Raw genomic sequence first — 22,130 nt, forward strand, 5'->3', positions numbered from 1 at the left:
CATTGCTCATGTATACTTGTGATTTCTAAATCACAACTCATGTTCCTGCATTAGGCAACAGATATTTTGACCAAATAGTAAACCATGTTCCTGTTTGTTCCTATTTAACAAAATTATGCGACAAACAAAAAAAAGCCATTTACCTGTATTAGTTTTTTTGTTTAAAGTTAAACATGTCACTGCATTAGTTTGTATTTTTTTGCTCCGAGGCCACTGGTTTTTAAACCGTTCCTCGGGCCTCCCCAACAGGCCAGGTTTTGAATATATCTGAACTGGAGCACAGGTTAAATAATCAGCTCATTAGTAAACATGGTTTCTCATCCAATACAAGGTCTGATATAGTATAGATTTTCTGATAAAACATTCTTTGTTCAACTTAAAATGGATTACAACCTCCCAGCATGCGAGTGGAAAACAAGTAGACACTAAAGTGAAATAAAATAAAGACAACATTTAAAAAAAATTTATTGGATGTGTAATGACAGCGATCTTACAGCACTTAGGAACAGATTCTAGAACGGTTCGTGACCTCCTCTACATTTTAAGGAAACCAGTCATTAACAGAAACTGCTCCCAGCCTGCAATTCAGCCTGTGTCCCACATCGTCTGCTCCACAAACAAGCTACATGATAGTACACGTCTTCTTGTTCCTGGTAATTTTTTCCATCGTTTTTCCTGCCTTCATTCTCTTCACAGTTTCTATAATCTGAATATAAAAAGCAACCCACATTAATATAGTTACTAATATATATTTTTTGTATCGTCTATCAGCAAGCATTAAAAACATAATTTATGCTTACCTGATAAATTTATTTCTCTTGTAGTGTATTCAGTCCACGGGTCATCCATTACTTATGGGATATATTCCCTTCCCAACAGGAAGTTGCAAGAGGATCACCCAAGCAGAGCTGCTATATAGCTCCTCCCCTCACATGTCATATCCAGTCATTCGACCGAAACAAGACAAGAAAGGAGAAACCATAGGGTGCAGTGGTGACTGGAGTTTTAATTAAAATTTAGATCTGCCTTAAAAAGACAGGGCGGGCCGTGGACTGAATACACTACAAGAGAAATACATTTATCAGGTAAGCATAAATTATGTTCTCTTGTTAAGTGTATTCAGTCCACGGGTCATCCATTACTTATGGGATACCAAAGCCAAAGTACACGGATGATGGAAGGGACAAGGCAGGAACCACTGCCTGTAGAACCTTTCTCCCAAAAACAGCCTCCGAAGAAGCAAAAGTATCAAATTTGTAAAATTTAGAAAAAGTGTGAAGCGAAGACCAAGTTGCAGCCTTGCAAATCTGTTCAACAGAGGCCTCATTCTTAAAGGCCCAGGTGGAATGAGCTGTAATCCTTTCAGGGGGCTGCTGTCCAGCAGTCTCATAGGCTAAACGTATTATGCTACGAAGCCAAAAGGAGAGAGAGGTTGCCGAAGCTTTTTGACCTCTCCTCTGACCAGAGTACACGACAAACAGGGAAGTAGTTTGACGAAAATCTTTAGTTGCCTGTAAATAGAACTTCAGGGCACGGACTACGTCCAGATTATGCAAAAGTCGTTCCTTCTTTGAAGAAGGGTTAGGACATAATGATGGAACAACAATCTCCTGATTGATATTCCTGTTAGAAACTACCTTAGGTAAAAACCCAGGTTTAGTACGCAGAACTACCTTGTCTGAATGGAAAATCAGATAAGGAGAATCACAATGTAAGGCCGATAACTCAGAGACTCTTCGAGCCGAGGAAATAGCCATCAAAAACAGAACTTTCCAAGATAAAAGCTTAATATCAATGGAATGAAGGGGTTCAAACGGAACTCCCTGAAGAACTTTAAGAACCAAGTTTAAGCTCCACGGAGGAGCAACAGTCTTAAACACAGGCTTAATCCTAGCCAAAGCCTGACAAAAAGCCTGGACGTCTGGAACTTCTGCCAGACGTTTGTAAGAGAATAGACAGAGCAGAAATCTGTCCCTTTAACGAACTAGCAGATAAGCCCTTTTCTAGACCCTCTTGTAGAAAGTACAATATCCTAGGAATCCTAACCCTACTCCATGAGTAACCCTTGGATTCGCACCAATATAAATATTTACGCCATATCTTATGGTAAATTTTTCTGGTAACAGGCTTCCGTGCCTGTATTAAGGTATCAATAACTGACTCCGAGAAGCCACGCTTTGATAGAATCAAGCGTTCAATCTCCATGCAGTCAGCCTCAGAGAAATTAGATTTGGATGGTTGAAAGGACTTTGTATTAGAAGGTCCTGCCTCAGAGGTAGAGACCATGGTGGACAGAACATGTCCACTAGGTCTGCATACCAGGTCCTGCGTGGCCACGCAGGCGCTATCAGAATCACCGATGCTCTCTCCTGTTTGATCTTGGCAATCAGTCGAGGTAGCATCGGAAATGGTGGAAACACATAAGCCATGTTGAAGACCCAAGGGGCTGTCAGAGCATCTATCAGCGCTGCTCCCGGGTCCCTGGACCCGTAACAAGGAAGCTTGGCGTTCTGGCGAGACGCCATGAGATCCAGATCTGGTTTGCCTCAACGATGAATCAGTTGAGCGAAAACCTCCGGATGAAGTTCCCACTCCCCCGGATGAAAAGTCTGGCGACTTAGAAAATCCGCCTCCCAGTTCTCCACACCTGGGATGTAGATCGCTGACAGGTGGCAAGAGTGAGACTATGCCCAGCGAATTATCTTTGAGACTTCCAACATCGCTAGGGAACTCCTGGTTCCCCCTTGATGGTTGATGTAAGCCAGTCGTGATGTTGTCCGACTGAAATCTGATGAACCTCAGTGTTGCTAACTGAGGCCAAGCTAGAAGAGCATTTAATATTGCTCTCAACTCCAGAATATTTATTGGGAGGAGTTTCTCCTCCTGAGTCCATAATCCCTGAGCCTTCAGGGAGTTCCAGACTGCGCCCCAACCTAGAAGGCTGGCATCTGTTGTTACAATTGTCCAATCTGGCCTGTGAAAGGTCATAACTTTGGACAGATGGACCCGAGAAAGCCACCAGAGAAGAGGATCTCTGGTCTCTTGGTCCAGATTTAGCAGAGGGGACAAATCTGAGTAATCCCCATTCCACTGACTTAGCAAGCATAATTGCAGCGGTCTGAGATGCAGGCGCGCAAATGGCACTATGTCCATTGCCGCTACCATTAAGCCGATTACTTCCATGCACTGAGCCACTGACGGGCGTGGAATGGAATGAAGAACACGGCAAGCATTTAGAAGTTTTGATAACTGGACTCCGTCAGGTAAATCTTCATCTCTACAGAATCTATAAGAGTCCCTAGAAAGGAGACTCTTGTGAGTGGTGATAGAGAACTCTTTTCCATGTTCACTCTCCACCCATGCGACCTCAGAAATGCCAGAACTATCTCTGTATGAGACTTGGCCATTTGAAAGCTTGACGCCTGTATCAGAATGTAGTCTAGATACGGAGCCACCGCTATGCCTCGCGGTCTTAGAACCGCCAGAAGAGAGCCCAGAACCTTTGTAAAGATTCTCGGGGCCGTAGCCAACCCGAAGGGTAGAGCTACAAACTGGTAATGCCTGTCTAGAAAGGCAAATCTTAGGTACCGATAATAATCTTTGTGAATCGGTATATGAAGGTAGGCATCCTTTAAGTCTACTGTGGTCATGTATTGACCCTCTTGGATCATGGGTAGGATGGTTCGAATAGTTTCCATTTTGAATGATGGAACTCTTAGGAATTTGTTTAAGATTTTTAGGTCCAAGATTGGTCTGAAGGTTCCCTCTTTCTTGGGAACCACAAACAGATTTGAGTAAAACCCTTGCCCTTGTTCCGTCCGCGGAACTGGGTGGATCACCCCCATTGCTAAGAGGTCTTGCACACAGCGTAGAAATGCCTCTCTTTATTTGGTTTGCCGATAACCTTGAAAGATGAAATCTCCCTTGTGGAGGAGAAGCTTTGAAGTCCAGAAGATATCCCTGAGATATGATCTCCAACGCCCAGGGATCCTGGACATCTCTTGCCCAAGCCTGGGCGAAGAGAGATAGTCTGCCCCCCACTAGATCCGTTTCCGGATAGGGGGCCCTCTCTTCATGCTGTCTTAGGGGCAGAAGTAGGCTTTCTGGCCTGCTTGCCCTTGTTCCAGGGCTGGTTAGCTTTCCAGCCCTGTCTGTAACGAGCAACAGGTCCTTCCTGTTTTGGAGCGGAGGAAGTTGATACTGCTCCTGCCTTGAAGTTACGAAAGGCACGAAAATTAGACTGTTTGGCCTTTGATTTGGCCCTGTCCTGAGGAAGAGTATGACCCTTACCTCCAGTAATGTCAGCAATGATTTCTTTCAAGCCGGGCCCGAATAAGGTCTGCCCCTTGAAAGGAATATTAAGTCATTTAGATTTAGAAGTCACGTCAGCTGACCAGGATTTAAGCCATAGCGCTCTGCGCGCCTGGATGGCGAATCCGGAGTTCTTAGCCGTTAGTTTGGTTAAATGTACAACAGCATCAGAAACAAATGCATTAGCTAGCTTAAGTGTTATAAGCTTGGCCATAATCTCATCCAATGGAGCTGTGCGAATGGCCTCTTCCAGAGACTCAAACCAGAATGCCGCAGCAGCAGTGACAGGCGCAATGCATGCAAGGGGCTGTAAGATAAAACCTTGTTGAACAAACATTTTCTTAAGGTAACCTTCTAATTTTTTATCCATTGGATCCGAAAAAGCACAACTATCCTCCACCGGGATAGTGGTACGTTTAGCTAAAGTAGAAACTGCTCCCTCCACCTTAGGGACCGTCTGCCCTAAGTCTCGTGTGGTGGCGTCTATTGGAAACATTTTTCTAAATATCGGAGGGGGGGGAAAAAAAAAAAAAAAAAAAAAAAAGGCACACCGGGTCTATCCCACTCCTTGCTAATTATTTCTGTAAGCCTTTTAGGTATAGGAAAAAAGTCAGTACACACCGGTACCGCAAAGTATCTATCCAACCTACATATTTTCTCTGGAATTGCAACCGTGTTACAATCATTCAGAGCCGCTAATACCTCCCCTAGCAATACACAGAGGTTCTCAAGCTTAAAATTTAAAAATTAGAAATCTCTGAATCCGGTCTCCCTGGATCAGATCCGTCACCCACAGAATGAAGCTCTCCGTCCTCATGTTCTGCAAATTGTGACGCAGTATCAGACATGGCTCTCACATCATCAGCGCGCTCAGTCCTTAACCCAGAGCTATCGCGCTTGCCTCTTAATTCAGGCAATTTAGATAATGCCTCTGTCATAACAGCAGCCATGTCTTGCAAAGTGATTTGTATGGGCCTCTCTGATGTACTTGGCGCCACAATATCACGCGCCTCCTGAGCGGGAGGCGAAGGTACTGACACGTGAGGAGAGTTAGTCGGCATAACTTCCCCCTCGTTGTCTGGTGATAATTTCTTTACAGATATAAATTGACTTTTATTCAAAGTGACAGCAATACATTTAGTACACATTTCTGTGGGGCTCCACATTGGCCTTCAAACATAGTGAACAAACAGATTCATCTGTGTCAGACATGTTTAAACAGACTCGCAATGAGACTAGCAAGCTTGGAAAATCCTTTCAAATAAATTTACAAGCAATATAAAAAAACGCTACTGCGCCTTTAAGAAGCACAAAAAATCGTCACAGTTGAAATAACAATGAACCAAAGCAGTTATAGCAACCAAATTTTCACAGTAAATGTATTAAGTTAGCAAAGCATTGCACCCACTAGCAAATGGATGATTAACCCCTTAATACCCAAAAACGGATAATCAATTTAATAATTAACGTTTTTATCACAGTCAAACACACTATCACAGGTCTGCTGTGACTGATTACCTCCTTCAAAATGATTTTTGAAGACCCCTGAGCTCTCTAGAGACGTCCTGGATCAAGGAGGAAGAAGCAGGAAGACTGAAACTGAATTTTTACTGCGCAAAAAAGCGCTAATAGGCCCCTCCCACTCATATTAAAAAAATGACAGCCATGTGGAAAATCATGCCCCAAAAGATTTATCACCAAAGTACCTCACAAAAAAAAAAAAACGAATAACATGCCAGTAAACGTTTTAAACATGCACCTTAAAAGTTAGGTAGTGTTATTAATAAGCCTGCTACCAGTCGCTTCTACTGCAGTTAAGGCTCATACATTACTTCAGTATTAACAGTATTTTCTTAGTCAAATTCCATTCCTTAGAAAATTACTTATTGTACATACATTCATCAGCCTGATTCCAGGCTGTACTTACATTACATCGGTATCAGCAGTATTTTCTTAGTCAATTCCATTCCTTAGAAAAATAATTTACTGCACATACCTTGTTTGCAGGATTCCCCACACGCTATTCCCTTTCTGAAAGTTACCCCACTCCTCAGAATGTGCGAGAACAGCCAGTGGATCTTAGTTACTGCTGCTAAGATCATAGAAAAACGCAGGCAGATTCTTCTTCCAAATACTGCCTTAGAACAAACAGCACACTCCGGTGCCATTTAAAATAACAAACTTTTGATTGAAGAAATAAACCAAGTATAAAAAACACCACAGACCTCACAACGACCTATCTAGTTGAGTTGCAAGAGAATGACTGGATATGACATGTGAGGGGATGAGCTATATAGCAGCTCTGCTTGGGTGATCCTCTTGCAACTTCCTGTTGGGAAGGGAATATATCCCATAAGTAATGGATGACCCGTGGACTGAATACACTTGACAAGAGAAAAGGGACATTATACACTAGATTTTTCTTTGCATAAACGTTTTGAAAATTATCCATTTCCCATAGTTTTGTTTATTTTTAAATAACATTGCTCTGATTTTCAGACTCAGAACCAAGCCCCAAAGTTTTAGGAGAATACCGACGTATACCTACTCCAGCTTGCTTCTGCTTGTGTAAAGGGTCTTTTTATATGCAAAGGAAGGGGGAGGAGGGAGTGTCCAATTTCCCACTTGCAGTTGGTGTTCCAGTAACCTTTTAAACAGAGCTAAACTGGAAGCTTTTAAGCAAGTTTTTTTTAAACGGTTTTATACTGGATTTTTTTTATCAGTATCTGTGCATATTATTCTTTATAGTAGTGTCTATTACATGCAGTTATATGAACATTGGCGTATACTGTCCCTTTAAGTAAGCAGTTTATTGGGAATACTGACCACACTCACCTCTATGCATTTTCATAACTCAGTCTTCTATGCTCTGCCCCAAAACACCCAATATGCAAATAAATACACACATGACCAACAAAGAGTATCATGTTTGATTCCAACAGTTACAGACATCAATGCCAAACCCACAAACAAAATCCTGACAATTATACCACGGGACAGGAGATCAAATATGCCAATATAAAAGACTGCCCCAGGAAAATCTGGACAGTTTTCAAGTATGCATAAAAAAAAAAAAAAAAATGTACTTATTTGTAAATCAGTGGTCGTGAATAGCACAATTATCCTGTGAAACATTTTGCTCACTGCTAAGGCAAAGCTGTTCATACTCGTCTGGAAACAAAGTCCTTAACGGTCACAAGATAAATATGAATGACAGATGCTAAATTATGTTATGGGGTGTGTATTTCTGTTACCCTCAGTGGAGACTGTTATTTAACATAACGCAAGGCAGGAAACAAGTGGGAGCTGCCAACAGTAAAATATTAACTAAGAAGATGAAAGCGGTTTAATGCATTTTAAATAACACTAAAAATATCTGAATTATTAAACAGCTGGCTTTCAGGGTGAGCTGTTTTGTGAATAGATATTCAACGTAAGGCTAATTATGGTTTAATAAAGTGGCAATTCCAACCATTTACTGAAATTGTGCACAAAAAAATTGTTTATAAACTATAGTTTACAAATATGTATTTTATTTTCAAAACTGTAACCAGTTCTCCTAAAATACACTTTAAAAGGCGGTCGCTATGAGGTTAGTAAAATGTATTATTTGTACTTACATCTTCTGCGTATGGAAAACCCCCGCACTCCAGCTTAGAAAAGATCAGCTCATTGTTCACCTTTACTTCAAAGCTGCCTGAAAAGCAAAATAAATACATTTGAATTTTGTCTGTGCACCATGTAAAGCACCAGTCTTAAATCTTCAAAATAACAAAAAAATGCTTTTTACTGAATCTGGTCTTATTTGTTTACTGACAAAATCCTGTCACTGGTTGTCATTTCTGTGGGTTAAAAAAGGAAAATAAACACCTTGAGATTTTAATATAAAAGGTTTAGTTATGCACAGTACAACAACTGCAATAAACTCATTAGTATTTTTTTTACCCCCTTTTCATGTAATTTAGCTCTGAAAAGCACACTACATACTTTTCTCTGCTACATACCGTATATTTTCCTAATTGACATTAAAAGAAAGAACTGCAAAGCAATTAACTTTATACTAACATTATTCTCCGGCAAGCCTTGTTAGTTGCAGACTCAGGCCCAGATTGGCTTTTTCAAATGGGGCAAGTTGTGGATGGATTTTGATGCTATTGTTTTTCAATAACCAAACAAGTTTTTTGTTTTTTTGTAAATGTTTAGACTTGCTGTTATTTTATAGCACTGGTTTCCAAACCGGTCCTCAGGCTTCCCTAAAAGGCCACTTTTTCTAGAAGCCGCTTTAAATGTAGCGCTAGTTTAAGTAGCAAAGCAAGTATATTGTCCTCGGGTCACCGCTCCTCCTAGACAGAGCTGCAGCGCCGATTCTATCTGCAGGTTTCAGTTAAAGGGACAGTTTGTTACAACATTTTCTCCCCTTTAACGTGTTCCCAATTATCTATTTTACCTGTTTTGAGTATATTAGATTGCTTACAAATAACTTTATTCGCTTTATCTTGTCATTTGAAATAGTTTATTTTGCCTGTTGTATCCCCTCCTATACTTAAAGGAATAGGATAGTCAAAATTAAACTTGCATGTTTCAGATAGAAGTGAATTTACGTGTCTTAAAATGAAATTCTCTATTTTCAAATGTGCTTTGTTCTCTTGGTATTCCTTGTTGAAAAGGAATATGCACATATAAACTAGCAGGAGCTAACTGCTGATTGGTGCAGGCACAAATTTGTCTGTGATTCGCTAGCTAGAAGTGTTTATCTAGCTGCTAGTACTGCATTTCTGTTCCTGCAGCAAATAACACAATAATTAAGAAAATTGGACAATAGAAGTGAATTGGAAAGTTGTTAAACTCTTTGAGTGCTAAGCAGTTTTTTTATTTTTATTGCATTTCAGATCCCCAAGACTTGCATTGTTGGAAAGGTAATTGCCTAACCTTTCCAACAGTGGGTCTTGGGGGTCTGTAGCTGCTTAGATGCCCGAGATACAGGCTTCTAAGCAGCATGCCACCCTGCTCCTATACTTAACATTGTGAATGTTAAATAAAGTTGCACGGTGACGTCATCACATCATTTGGCGTGACGTCACCACGCATAACGTGAAGCCCCGGCGATGCCTGTCACTATGCAGGCCCAATCGCCGGGGTAGGAGCGGGTGTGAGCCCCCAGATCTCCCTCAAGGTGAGAGAGTGCTAGCGATGGCTCTAAGCCGTCGTTAGCACCAGAGTGGGAAACTTTGCGACGGCTCCGAGCCGTCGTTAGCACTCAAGGGGTTAAAAATTGTCTAACTTTAACCCACAAAATCTGTTACACATCTACAGCCAAAATAAAGTTTCTAAATTTTGTCCTGAGTTTAGAAATACAATGTCTACATGTTCTTTGCAAGTTATAGGGCAATAAATAAAAGTAGCACTTTGCCATTTCCAAACCATTTCTTTTCAAAATGAGCTATAGTTACATTGTAACACTGATATCTGTCGGGAATCCCTGAATATCAATTGACATGTATATTTTTTAGTAGACAACCCAAAGTATTGATCTAGGCCCATTTTGGTATGTTTCATGCCACCATTTCACCGCCAAATGCTCTCAAATAAAAAAAATCGTAAGATTTCTCACTGAAATTATTTACAAACAGCTTGTGCAATTATGGCACACATGTTTGTAAATGCTTCTCTGTGATCCTCTTTGTTCAGAAGTAGCAGACTTATATGGCTTTGGCGTTGCTTTTTGGTAATTAGAAGGCCGCTGCGCACTACACGTGTATTATGCCCAGCAGTGAAGAGGTTAATTAGGTAGCTTGTAGGGTTCATTTTAGCTTTAGAGTAGAGATCAGCCTCCCACCTGATACATCCTACCCCTTGAACCCTCCCTGACCCCCCCACAAACAACTCTTTCCTCCCACACCTCACAATTGTCACCGCCATCTTAAGTACTGGCAGAAAGTCTGCCAGTACTATAAAAAAAAAAATTTAAATGGTGTTTTATTTTTTTAATATTCCCCCGTAAAATTGATTATGCAGTGTAAAATCCACTCTTAGCCCCCAACCTCCCTGATCCCCACCCATACAGCTCTCTAACCCTCCCCCCCCCCCCTCTACTTATTTGCCACCATCTTGGATACTGGCAGACAGTCTGCCAGTACCCAGTTTGCACACAAAAAAAAAAAAAAAAAAAAAAAAAAAAAAAAAAAAAAAGTGTATTACAGTGATGCCTAAATACCAAAGGCAGCACCTTGAAAGCTGTTGGAAGCAATCACTATTGCTTCCACCGCTTGAAACCCCTGAGGAAGTACAGGGTACATCCTTGGTCACTGACATTTTTTACCCTATACGTCCTTGGTCCTTAAGTGGTTAAAAGTGTTTGAAAATTAACTTAACTTATTAAATGGCTTCCCAAAACATAGAAAAATGGCATAAATACCTTTAAACTGCACAGATATAAAATTAAATTTAAGTCACTACACGATTTCTTAAATACTGCCAGTTCAGAAAGCATAACATTTTAGCATGTTCCCCCGTTTAAATGGCTTCTGCTTTTTTCATATATTGCTGCCACTTCACTAAAAAAAAACACTCACTTGAGGATGGATAGATATCCACTTGATAGGGAAAGAAAGGACATGCTAGAATATCAGTGCTAGATTTATTTATTTGCTTTAATTTTTAATTTTTATTTTTTTAATATTTTTTATTGAGGCTATGAAAAGAAAAAATTACAACAAGTATGAAATACCATGAAATATAAAATGACAAATTAAATAGCTTATGAATATACTTTAAGTAAGCATGAGTATAAGTAAGCATGAGTATTACAATAAATCTTTATAGATAGGTATCTTGAACCTCAGTTTTATGTTATTTTTCTGTAATGGATCCCTCAGATAAGGAGGGTTACTTTTGAACCCCTCATAGCTTGTGGAGACTGAGCGAGGAAATTGGCATTGGAGGTGGCCACTTTTGGACCAAGTAAGTAGATAGAAAGAAGGGGAAAGTCAGCAGTCAAGAGCTGCTTTAAGATAAAAAAAAAAAAAAAAAAAAAAAAAAAAAAAAAAAGGAGGAAGAGGGGGGGGGGGGCGGGATTGTACCCCTGTGTGGAAAATGTGTTATCTAGAGTTGAGTAAATAGATAGAAGAGTGGTGGATTGGAAATGCACCTTTTAATGAGGAGCCAAGGTTGGGTATTGGGCTATCAGTCTAAACTTAAATTCACTGGTGTATCAGAGGCCTCAATAGTAGTAGTTATAATGGGTGGGAGACATATAATAGATTGAAACTGCAGGTAACTCTCTAAGTGAACCCAAGAAGGCATACATAAACATATTAGGCATCTACAGGGGAAAAAACATTGTACTCTATGATGCGATATTAGTGTGAGTCTACAAACATGTAAACTAACAATATTCTAAATATAAGGTACTTCTGAATATGAAGCTAGTATAACTATTGCCTAAGGTTAGAACTAACAACAGCAGGATATATATTGTCTGTGGCAACTAGCCTACTCCAGTGACCTGCGGTCCCAAAGAAGCAATAGTTAACATGGGTAAGGCTTTAAGCTCCAAAAACAACGGCACCAGTATAGAAGGAGCGGGGGTGTTGTAGGATAAACCTGGCCTGTCCTGCATGTCGGGAAGTCTGAAGAAATTGTGCTTTGACCTCCTCTGTCGGCTCCGAAAAGACTCCTTGCCACCTACTCCACAGAGAGAAAATGGGTGGGCATCCCCAGCGCTGTTGAAAGTAAGTCTAATTCTCACCAGCTCTGCCTCGACCGGCCGCCTCGAGACAAGAACCGAGCAGGTAGTTGAGCGCTGGAGATAACCGTCCGGGCCGCCCTCCGGGTGCAATGTGAACTGGGGAACTATCGTGGCAGCCTGCTCAGATGGGATAGATACAGCGCTGTTGTTCTCGACCGATGCCAAGTTATGGGGGCCAAAGTGTTGCGGGGCTTTTACTTCCACTGATGTGCGAGCAGCCATGTCAGGGGTCTCTTCCTCAGTGTCTGACAGGTCCTCCCAGTCATGAGAGAGGCATTGGATAAGTGAATGAAACTGAGCGTCCATACGGAGCTCCAGGGCAGCAAGTGCTCTTTCGATTTGGTGTGCCATTCCCTCTGCTAGATAGGGGATCCAGATTACCCCTCAAAGGTGAAAGTCAGGTGAGGATCTGGGGTCCGTCTTGCTTAACTTAGATCTTTGTGCAGTAATCGGTCTCCAGATCCGCTTCTGCGGTATAAGGCTTCCACGTGGCAACGAAAATGGCTGCTCCTGCATGTTCTGTGCATCAATCTGTTCGCAAAACAGCTAACCTCTCCTGTATGCAACTGTTAGCGAATGTCCCAATAGTTTCTGGCCTTCTCCTAAGACCCAGGGGTGTCTGTGATATGGATTGAGGCTGGGCTGAACGGTCAAAAGAATATAAAAGTAAGCTGTTTTACCAGAGCTGTAGTATAGTGCGACCGTTCAGATCCCAGGCTAGCTCCGCCCCTATTTGCTTTAAATTTTAACATGCTCATATATTTACTGGATTGCAAATACCTTCTGATACTGAGGAGTGGATTATAAATTTCTTTATGGTCACTTATGGGCAGTTTTATACATGTGTAACAGCGCCACCTAATGGTCAGTGAATTGTTATCCACTGCTAGAGAATATTGACACTAGTCCTATACTGCATAGCTTTCTACTCAAGGTTTGTTGTTGTGGCCATTTAATTGATGTGCCTGAACTATATATATATTTTTTTATTATTATTTTTTTATGCCCATCAAAAAGGGAAAATAAAATTAAAAAAAAAAAAAATTGGCAAATATAGCAGCTTTAGTGAAATGTAAAATCAGAATGCAATAAATAATGTTCTATTTCTGACAGTAATTAACAAGCAGATTGATTTTATGTATTGCTGACTCCTATGAGTAAATCAAAAGTAATTTAGCTCTGTGTACTTCAGGGAAACTATGTAGCTTTAAGTGCCACTCACATGTTCCATATCACAAATCATATATGTTTGTTTATGCAAGTCCATCTACAGGCCTGCCATTGGAGGTATGGTAGTTGCTAACTGAGCTCCCAGGAACACCTGGGTTTGGACTCTGTTATCAGTGCTATTTATTATTACATGCTATGTCCAGCTTATGTGCTATAGATGATTTGTGTCACTTAAAACTACATAGTTTCCCTGAGGTACACAGAGCTAAATTACTTTTGATTTGCTCCATAATAATCTGCAAGTTTCTGGCTGATACCGATTATTTCAGAAATTCTGAATATCGGCCCTGATAATCAGTCGACCCCTATCTGAAATGCCCAGTCCTTAAGGGGTTAAGCAATCAGCATAGGACATAACACATTAGAGAAATTCCTGCCTTACCAGTTCTACCAACACTACCAGAAATCTCTGCATCAGGTACATGCTTTTTGATTTCTTGTGCAAGCTCCTGGAAACGGGGTCCATATCCTCATCCGCCACTGGAAAGATAAAAGAAAACAAAAATCTTAGCTGCATAAATGTTACATGTGGTTATTTAAATGTCCCCACAAGCAAGTGGTATTACTGTTAGAAGCATTTTTGTAATTTATGCCCATTACAAAAATGCTTCTATTACAAAGTGACGTTAAACTGCTTGGTACAACTACAATAGCATGGGTATGACTCACTATTGAGCTCTCTAAAGCACTTGTTTTCAAACCTGTCCTCAGACCTCCCTAACAGGCCACATTTTGAGGCTATCTGAACTAGAGCACAGGTGAAATAATCAGCCGATTAGTAAACAGGGTTATTTTACCTGCTCTCACCCAAGGTAATCCTGAAAACCTGGCCTGTTGGGGAGGCCTGAGAACAGGTTTGAAAACCAGTGCTCTAAAGTGACACCTAGTGAAGCTCTGCATCTTCACAGATAACAATGCCATCTTGAAACTTAAAAGGGGCATTAAATACCAAATACAAATTATAAGTATTGAGGTTATGCCCCGCCACACTTTATTCATGGGTGTCTCCATAGTGAAATACATTTTTCATATTATCTCAATGCTGAAGTGTTTGCCCATGTATATTAATTCTTCTACAGATACCTGCAGTGTAACCTATGTTCCAAAATGGTGGCACCCATATTTAGAGGGCGGCGCATGGGTGTTTAATGTCCCTTTTGGTGATCTTGCACCCTGTGACATGTTTTTTTGGGAAGCTGTATCATACACTTCAGTTTAATTTGCACAATAAAGAATGTGAACCATTCCAATACCATTACAATGGTTGCGGGCCTCTATATCATGCCTGAAGGGTTTTTTTTTTTTGTTTTTTTGTTTTTTTTACAGTTTAAAAACCTACATAACACATCATTTTTATTTATTTATTATTATTTTATTTTTTTTAAACTAAGATGTGTTATGTAGGTTTTAAACTGTAAAAAAAAAAAAAGCTTCTGCTCTCTATTTTGTGAGCTAGGCCAAAGAGCAAGCTACAGCTGTAAAAAAAGAGCCAGTAACATCTGATAATTATAGTATCAAGTGTACTTTGATCTCTTGATATTCTTTGTTAAGCATTATACCTAGGTAGACTCCAGAGCAGTAATGCACTGCTTGGAGCTAGTTGGTGATTGGTAGCTACTCATGCCTCTTGTCATTGTCTCACTAGATGTGTTAAAGGGACATGAAACCCAAAAAAATAATCTCTCATGATTTAGGTAGAACAAACTATTTTAAACAACTTTTCAATTTACTTCTATTTAATTTGCTTCCTTTTCTTGTTATCCTTTGCTGAAGGGTTTATCTAGGAAAGCAAATAACAGGTTCTATCTGCTGATTGGTGGCTGCACACGCACACAAATATATATATATATATATATATATATATATATATATATATATATATATATATATATATATATATATATATATATATATATATATATATATATATATATATATATATACACACTCACCCATGTGTTCAGTTAGAAACCAGTAGTGAATTGCTGCTCCTTCAACAAAGCATACCAGGAGAATGAAGCAAATTGAATAATAGAAGTAAATTTGAAAGTGGTTTAAAAAAAATTGTATGTTTTACCTAAATCATGAAAGAAAAATGTTGAGTTTCATGACTCTTTAAGCTACGCCCTGATAGTCAGCTTTGTACCAGCAGTGCACCATGTGATTAACCCCTTTGTACGTAGAACATTGTATTTATGGTTTACATAAACACACTGGAGCACTTTCTTTGTTACACGTCACTTTAAAAGTTAGTACAGTTAGAGGGATAATTTTTAAACCAACTGCTGATATGGTGATAGGTTGCACTCATGTACATTTGTCTAATCTACACTCTATAAATTCCTTTGGAGAGGTCATGTGTGACATCATAGAACTTGTGTCAAATGTCCTACGGTTGTGCGGTTAATGGGCAATTAAAGGTCATCTAGCAATTACATTTTTGAGAACAGGAAATTATTACAAAAAAAAAAAAAAAAAAAAAAAAAAAAAATTAAAAATGCGTTTGCAGTGCACTGCCAAAGAGCGCCTACTTGTATGCATATGGTATTTATAAACAGGTTATAGTTGCATGGGTCATTTGTGCTCGCATAATGAGATTATAGTAGGATGCAGATACCAGCTAGTGGGGAATTTTACTTTGGGAGCTCACAATAGTAAAATTTAATGTGACAAATACATAAATAATTAAATAAAATCATGAAATCGCACAAATTAAAGGGACAGTCTACGCTTAAAGTCTAGCCCTAGATTAAGCTGCAAGATGACTAAACAGCTTCCTGCACCACTTTCTATATCATGCAGCAGGGATATTGATTCTGGCTAGTTTGAAATGGCTGCCAAGCTCCACCCACTGATGACATTACTATCTGGGCTGCATCTAGGCACTCTGCTGAATACAACCTGTGAGCTTTTAATGCAGATCAGAGTTTGATATTAGTAGGCAGAGCTTGGCAGCCATTTCAAAAGTGTCCAGTCACAATATTCATTTTTAAATAACTTATTGTTCCTGCTGCATAATATTGAAAGGGGTGCAGGAGGCTATTTGCAGCTTAATCTAAGGTAATACTTTATATCTAAAGTGTAGACTGTCCCTTTAAACATGTTAAAGGGACAGTCTAGTCAAAATGTAAAATTACATGCCTTATCTGAATCATTAAAGTTTAACAACTTTCCAATTTACTTGTATAATTATATTTGCTTTGCTTTCTTTCCTTTGTGGAAAGCTAAACCTAGGTAGACTTATATGCTAATATATGCCGTTTGCCTTATCTCAGTGCATTGACAGTTTTTGACAGCCACTGATAGTTCATGTGTCATATAGATAACATTGTGCTCACTCCCATGGAGTTAGTCAAGAGTCAGCACTGATTGGCTAAAATGAATGTCTGTCAAAAGAACTGAGATATAAAAAAAAAAAAAAAAAAAAAAAAATGTATTAATATAACCTTGTTTGTTATGCAAAACAGGAGAATGTCTATTTTTTTTTTTAAACAATACAAATTCATGAGTAGACTGTCCCTTTAAATTTCTGCTCAGCTTGACATAACGTTTAGCATAGAAGCTCATTGGCCGATAAGAGAAACTCACAAAACTCTATTGATGGACAGTGACATACATACACACATCAACATATAACTATTAGTTTACATAAATATTTTTACATTTTAAAATGCTTTTTCTATGCCAAAATACTGTAATATCCCTCATTAAAAGCTATGACATTTGGTGTCTTTATTTTGAGTACTGGGGATAGTTTTGGCAGAATTTGAATCCCCCTCCATGGGTCATGCTTAATTCTATTTGTGCACCTTGGGAAAGGCAGAAAGATTTAAGCTTTTTGTATATTATACTTTTGTACCACACATTTTTTTAGGCTAAATAATCCTTGCAATGCACAATACCACCTCTGGGTGGCAACCCCAATTGTTTTGTGGAATTAAAATATATTTTATAGTGGTTAGTGTACTAACTATAAAAAGTAAATCATTTCAAATACACATTTTTATTGAAGTGACATTTTTTACATACAATGTAGTACTCCCAACAGTCAATAGTGTAAATTTGAAGTTGCAACATTCCTCGAAACAACCACAGTACAAAGTAATTTCATAATATTGTATAAAAGATATTGCAAGATTTGTTTCAGATTTCACAAGTTGCCACATCAAGTAATGTGAAATCTGTGGTGAATCTTTATATAGTACATTCTTAAACTTGTACAATGTTGTCATTTAAGAATTATTTTTTATTTAATGTACATTTAATATAAAATTGTAACTTAATTAAAAAAAACTAAAAATTTGTATAGAGATCAGGGTGATCACCTCCATGGTATAATGACAAACTAAAACAGAAAAATAATTAGCAGGACAAGGTAGGTGTATTTAAAACAAAAGGGCATTTAAATACCATCAGACGACCAAATGATAAACATGTCAAGTCAATGCATAGAATAAAAACACAACCAGTAAATAAAGGAACACCCTCCCCTCAAGCATTAGAGAAGAACAACATCATAGTAAACCAGAAGCTCTTTGATTCAACAGCCCCACCCAACACGGATTTATAGCATTACGGTCATAATTACATATTTATACTGATAACATAACTTTCTCACTTCCTAAAAAAGCTCAGGAACCGTATAAAATGATAGAATACTATACCCCATAGGGGTAGTTTCTTATCACACATTTAGAATGTCTAACACAACACTAGGTGGACTATACAGGGTTAACCAAATTATAATCGTTCCATCTTCAGCATTATTTTGTAAACATGCAAAGATATATGTGGAGTAAAAACCAATAGCCATTATCGAGTCCATATACACCTGCACACGTCACTAATTTGCCAGAACAGAAGTATTTTCTAACCTGATGAGAAAGCATCTATAGCTTATTCTAATGTATAAGAATAGATTTATAAGAGAATTGGGGGGAATATTTACCAATATTCTACATGAATCTTCATCGCTGTGCTTCCCGTTTGCATGTTGCTGTAATCTAGTAACAGAGATAGCTGTGTTCTCTTTTTAAAGCATCTGACGGGCGCGGCACCAGGGAAACCTGTTAGAGAAATGTGCAAAGTCATTCCCAGAGCAACATAGGCTTAGATACTGTCACGTGATGCAAACAACCACGAATGTATTGAACTCAATTACAGTAAATTACACACACATACATATAAATATATGTATGTATATATATATATATATATATATATATATATATATATATATATATATATATATATATATATATATATATATATATATATATATATATATATATATATATATATATATATATATATATATATATATATATGACCAGAGTTTTACAATGAGATTCGGGGACATTTTTTTTATTGGCAAATGGTAAAACTCCATTTTATTAGCATATTTTCTGCAAATTATATATGCAGTGTATTTGGTATGTGTTTATGAAGTGATTGTATGATATATATATATATATATATATAATATATATATATATATATATATATATATATATATATATACACACACACATTATTTCTCTTGGTATCTTTATTTGAAAAAAGGTTTGCAAGAATGCCTTTAAAGAGATAGTCTAGTCAAAATTAAACTTTCATGATTCAGATAGAGCATGCAATTTTAAGCAACTTTCTAATTTAGTCCTATTATAAATTTTTCTTCATTCTCTTGGTATCTTTATTTGAATAAGCAAGAATGTAAGCTTTGGAGCCAGCACCATTTTTGGTTCAGTACGTGGTTAGCGCTTGCTGATTGTTAGCTACATTTAGACAACAATCAGCAAGTGCTACCCAGGGGCTGAACCAAAATGGGTGCTGGCTCCAAAGCTTACATTCTTGCTTTTTTAAATAAAGATACCACGAGAATGAAGAAAAAATTATACTAGGACTAAACTAGAAAGTTACATGCTCTATCTGAATCACGAAAGTTTAATTTTGACAAGACTATCCCTTTAAAGGCATTCTTGCAAACCTGCTGCCATATTATAATACAGACATATGCACGCTCCTGAGCCTACCCTACCAAGATAATAACCTACATTTGATAACAGAAATAAACCGAAATTTGTTTTTTAAATTTCCAGTGCTGCAGTGCAAAAAGAGCCGGGGACATTTCGGGGGACATAATTTTCCCGGGGACAGTCTTCTCAATCCAGGGACTGTCCCTGGTCACCCTTATATATATATATATATATATATATATATATATATATATACACACACACACACAGCCATATGGAAAACTTAATATCTTTTTTTTTTTACATATTGACCTAGGTAAGTTAAAAAAGAAACCACATACATTTAGAAACTAGAGAATTGATAAACAGACACATTTTTATATTTCAGAGCCACACTTTACATTTAGAATTGGTTCATCATCCCATTACACAAATAAATTGTATCCTATACCTATGTCGTTCAATTAAAAATTATGAACAACTATTTATTGTCTGCTCTATCTGAATCATGAAAGAAAAAAATGGATTTCAAGTATTGGCTATAGAAAAGCTATGCAAACATACCCAGCAGAAGAAATTATGCACTTAGTGGGAGGTGGGGTTGTATCATGTGACAGACATCAGCCAATCATAGACTAGTATATGTATACCCTGCAAGCTTGTGCACATGCTCTGTAGGATCTTGTTCCTCGGAAAATGTGAATATAAAAATACTGTGCAAAATGTGATAATGGAAGTAAATTGGAAAGATTCTTAAAACTGCAAGCTCTTTCTGAATCATAAAAAATTATTTTGGCTTGAGTGTCCCTTTAAAGGGACAGTGTGCTGTAAAATGTTTACCTTTTAATGTATTTCTGATTACTTGCTATACCAGCAACAGAGTATAAAATGTATGAGAAATTGCTAATTTCTAATGTGTTCCCCTCTGCACACCCTGCAGCATGTGTTACTCATAAGTGTCCAGGAAAACATGGGTGAGGTGGCAACAACCCTAGTGGGGGTGGGGGGTGAGAGGCTTTGGTAAGCAGACAGATATAGGGAAGCATGTGTTTGTAGAAATGAATAACAATAAAGAGATCTGATTTCCCTGCTCAGTCCATTTTGATGGGCTGTGTTGTCAAAGAACAAAACAAGCTATTTCATATACAAAAATAAACACAGATTAGCAATCTGATGACGGCTGCTTCTTAACTCATGGCTGCAAGTTCACTCATGTCAGCCTGTAGCCAGTTCTTTTGATAGATCTGGCCCTAGTGATCCTGATGGTTGAATATCCTAAAACACTTATATTCCACCACTTAAGTACACAAATCTCTTCAAAACGTACAGGGCCACCCTATAGTTTCAGGTACATGTTCTCTACTCGAGCATTTGTCTAAATCGTTAGTTGGCATATTGCAAACTTTTGATTTGAACTTACAGTTATCTGAGAGACACCAAACATTTAATGAATGTAGTACAGTATATTGAAATTACATGGTCACAAAACAGTGGTTGGTTGACAGTTGATTGTATTGCTTTATATACAGCAATCCCATATGAATGGGGTATCAAGGCTGTAAAATTCTTTATAACATATGAGAGCATTTATTCTATTGTTTTCCAACAATGGGCTAGATTACAAGTGACGTGATATTTAGCACTCCCGCTCAAGTGTAAACACTGCTGGAAGTAAAGTTTTTACGCACTTATCGCACACGCACTAACACTACACCATACTACATTCACAGCGCTATAGCCGACAGGAGTAATAAGTGTGTTCACTCGCATGCTAACCCGATGCGCGCAATAAGCCGAACTTAGAATATCGCACATGCGATAATATATTCCCCTTACAAGTCAACGGAGCAAAAAAAAGTAGAAAAAACACCCTACTTGCACACAAACCCAATTGCAAATTTGGAAGTGCACTGACAACATTAATATTTTACCTTCCAATGTTCTTCATGTAACAGAATATGTTCTATTTATTTATAAATACATATTTCTTCATATATCTGATAGTATTTTTGTACATTATATATCTATACCAATATATACTGTGTATATATATATATATATATATATATACACACACACACACAATTCAATAAGCCAGCACTCTCTGTTCCTGAGTTTTATTCCTTTTTTTTTTTTAAATCTTTATTTTAGTTGTCAGGATAATAAACATGAAACACAGATAAGTTTACCCGAAACAAGGCTCAGAAAGTTTTACAAAAAAGAAAACCCAGACATTAATTAATTGATAATGAAAACAAAACATATAATCCATATCCTGACATTTTATGTATATTCTAATAACAGTAAACAAAATGGAAACATACAGTTTTCGCTAATCATATCGGGGTGTATGGACAACCCTTGATGTCAAGAGGGGAGAGAGAAAAAAACAATTCTCTCTTTCCTTTCCCTTCCCCCCTCTCCCCCGCCTCCCCCCATATCCCAAACGAAACAAAACAATATGTTAAGAATAATAATTATCTCCTTCAGCCTCCATAACCCAAGCTTCTGTGTCTCCATTTGCAAATGTAATAATTCAATTCCATAAGACCGGAAATATTTCTCTCAATATCAAACCCTCAAAATATGGCGTTTTATGAAGCATTTTAGTCAGTATATACTGTGTAGATCTGGGAAATGATTGAATGATTTCCAACCATTTATTGAAGAAACCTTGAACTTGTTTATTCTGTAAACATGATATGTTATGTTGTTCAAAAATAATTTGTAATTTCACTGCTTCAATAAATGCTTTTTGCTCTTCCAGTTTCTTAGGACCAGGCAACGTACCACTAGGATAATCGTGTTGACTATATCATGACTCTGTTCTTTTGTGTTTAATAAGAAGATTCTTTTTGCAGAAAAAA

At 38.0% G+C, this 22,130-nt stretch overlaps 1 pseudogene; it reads right to left on the reverse strand.

Annotated features, from left to right (window-relative positions):
- Positions 1-448: 448 nt before the first annotated feature.
- Positions 449-18,354, reverse strand: LOC128663220 (migration and invasion enhancer 1-like; annotated as a pseudogene).
- Between the last annotated feature and the right edge of the window lie 3,776 nt (positions 18,355-22,130).

The sequence above is a fragment of the Bombina bombina genome, chromosome 6, assembly GCF_027579735.1.
Source record: "Bombina bombina isolate aBomBom1 chromosome 6, aBomBom1.pri, whole genome shotgun sequence".
NCBI lineage: Eukaryota > Metazoa > Chordata > Amphibia > Anura > Bombinatoridae > Bombina > Bombina bombina.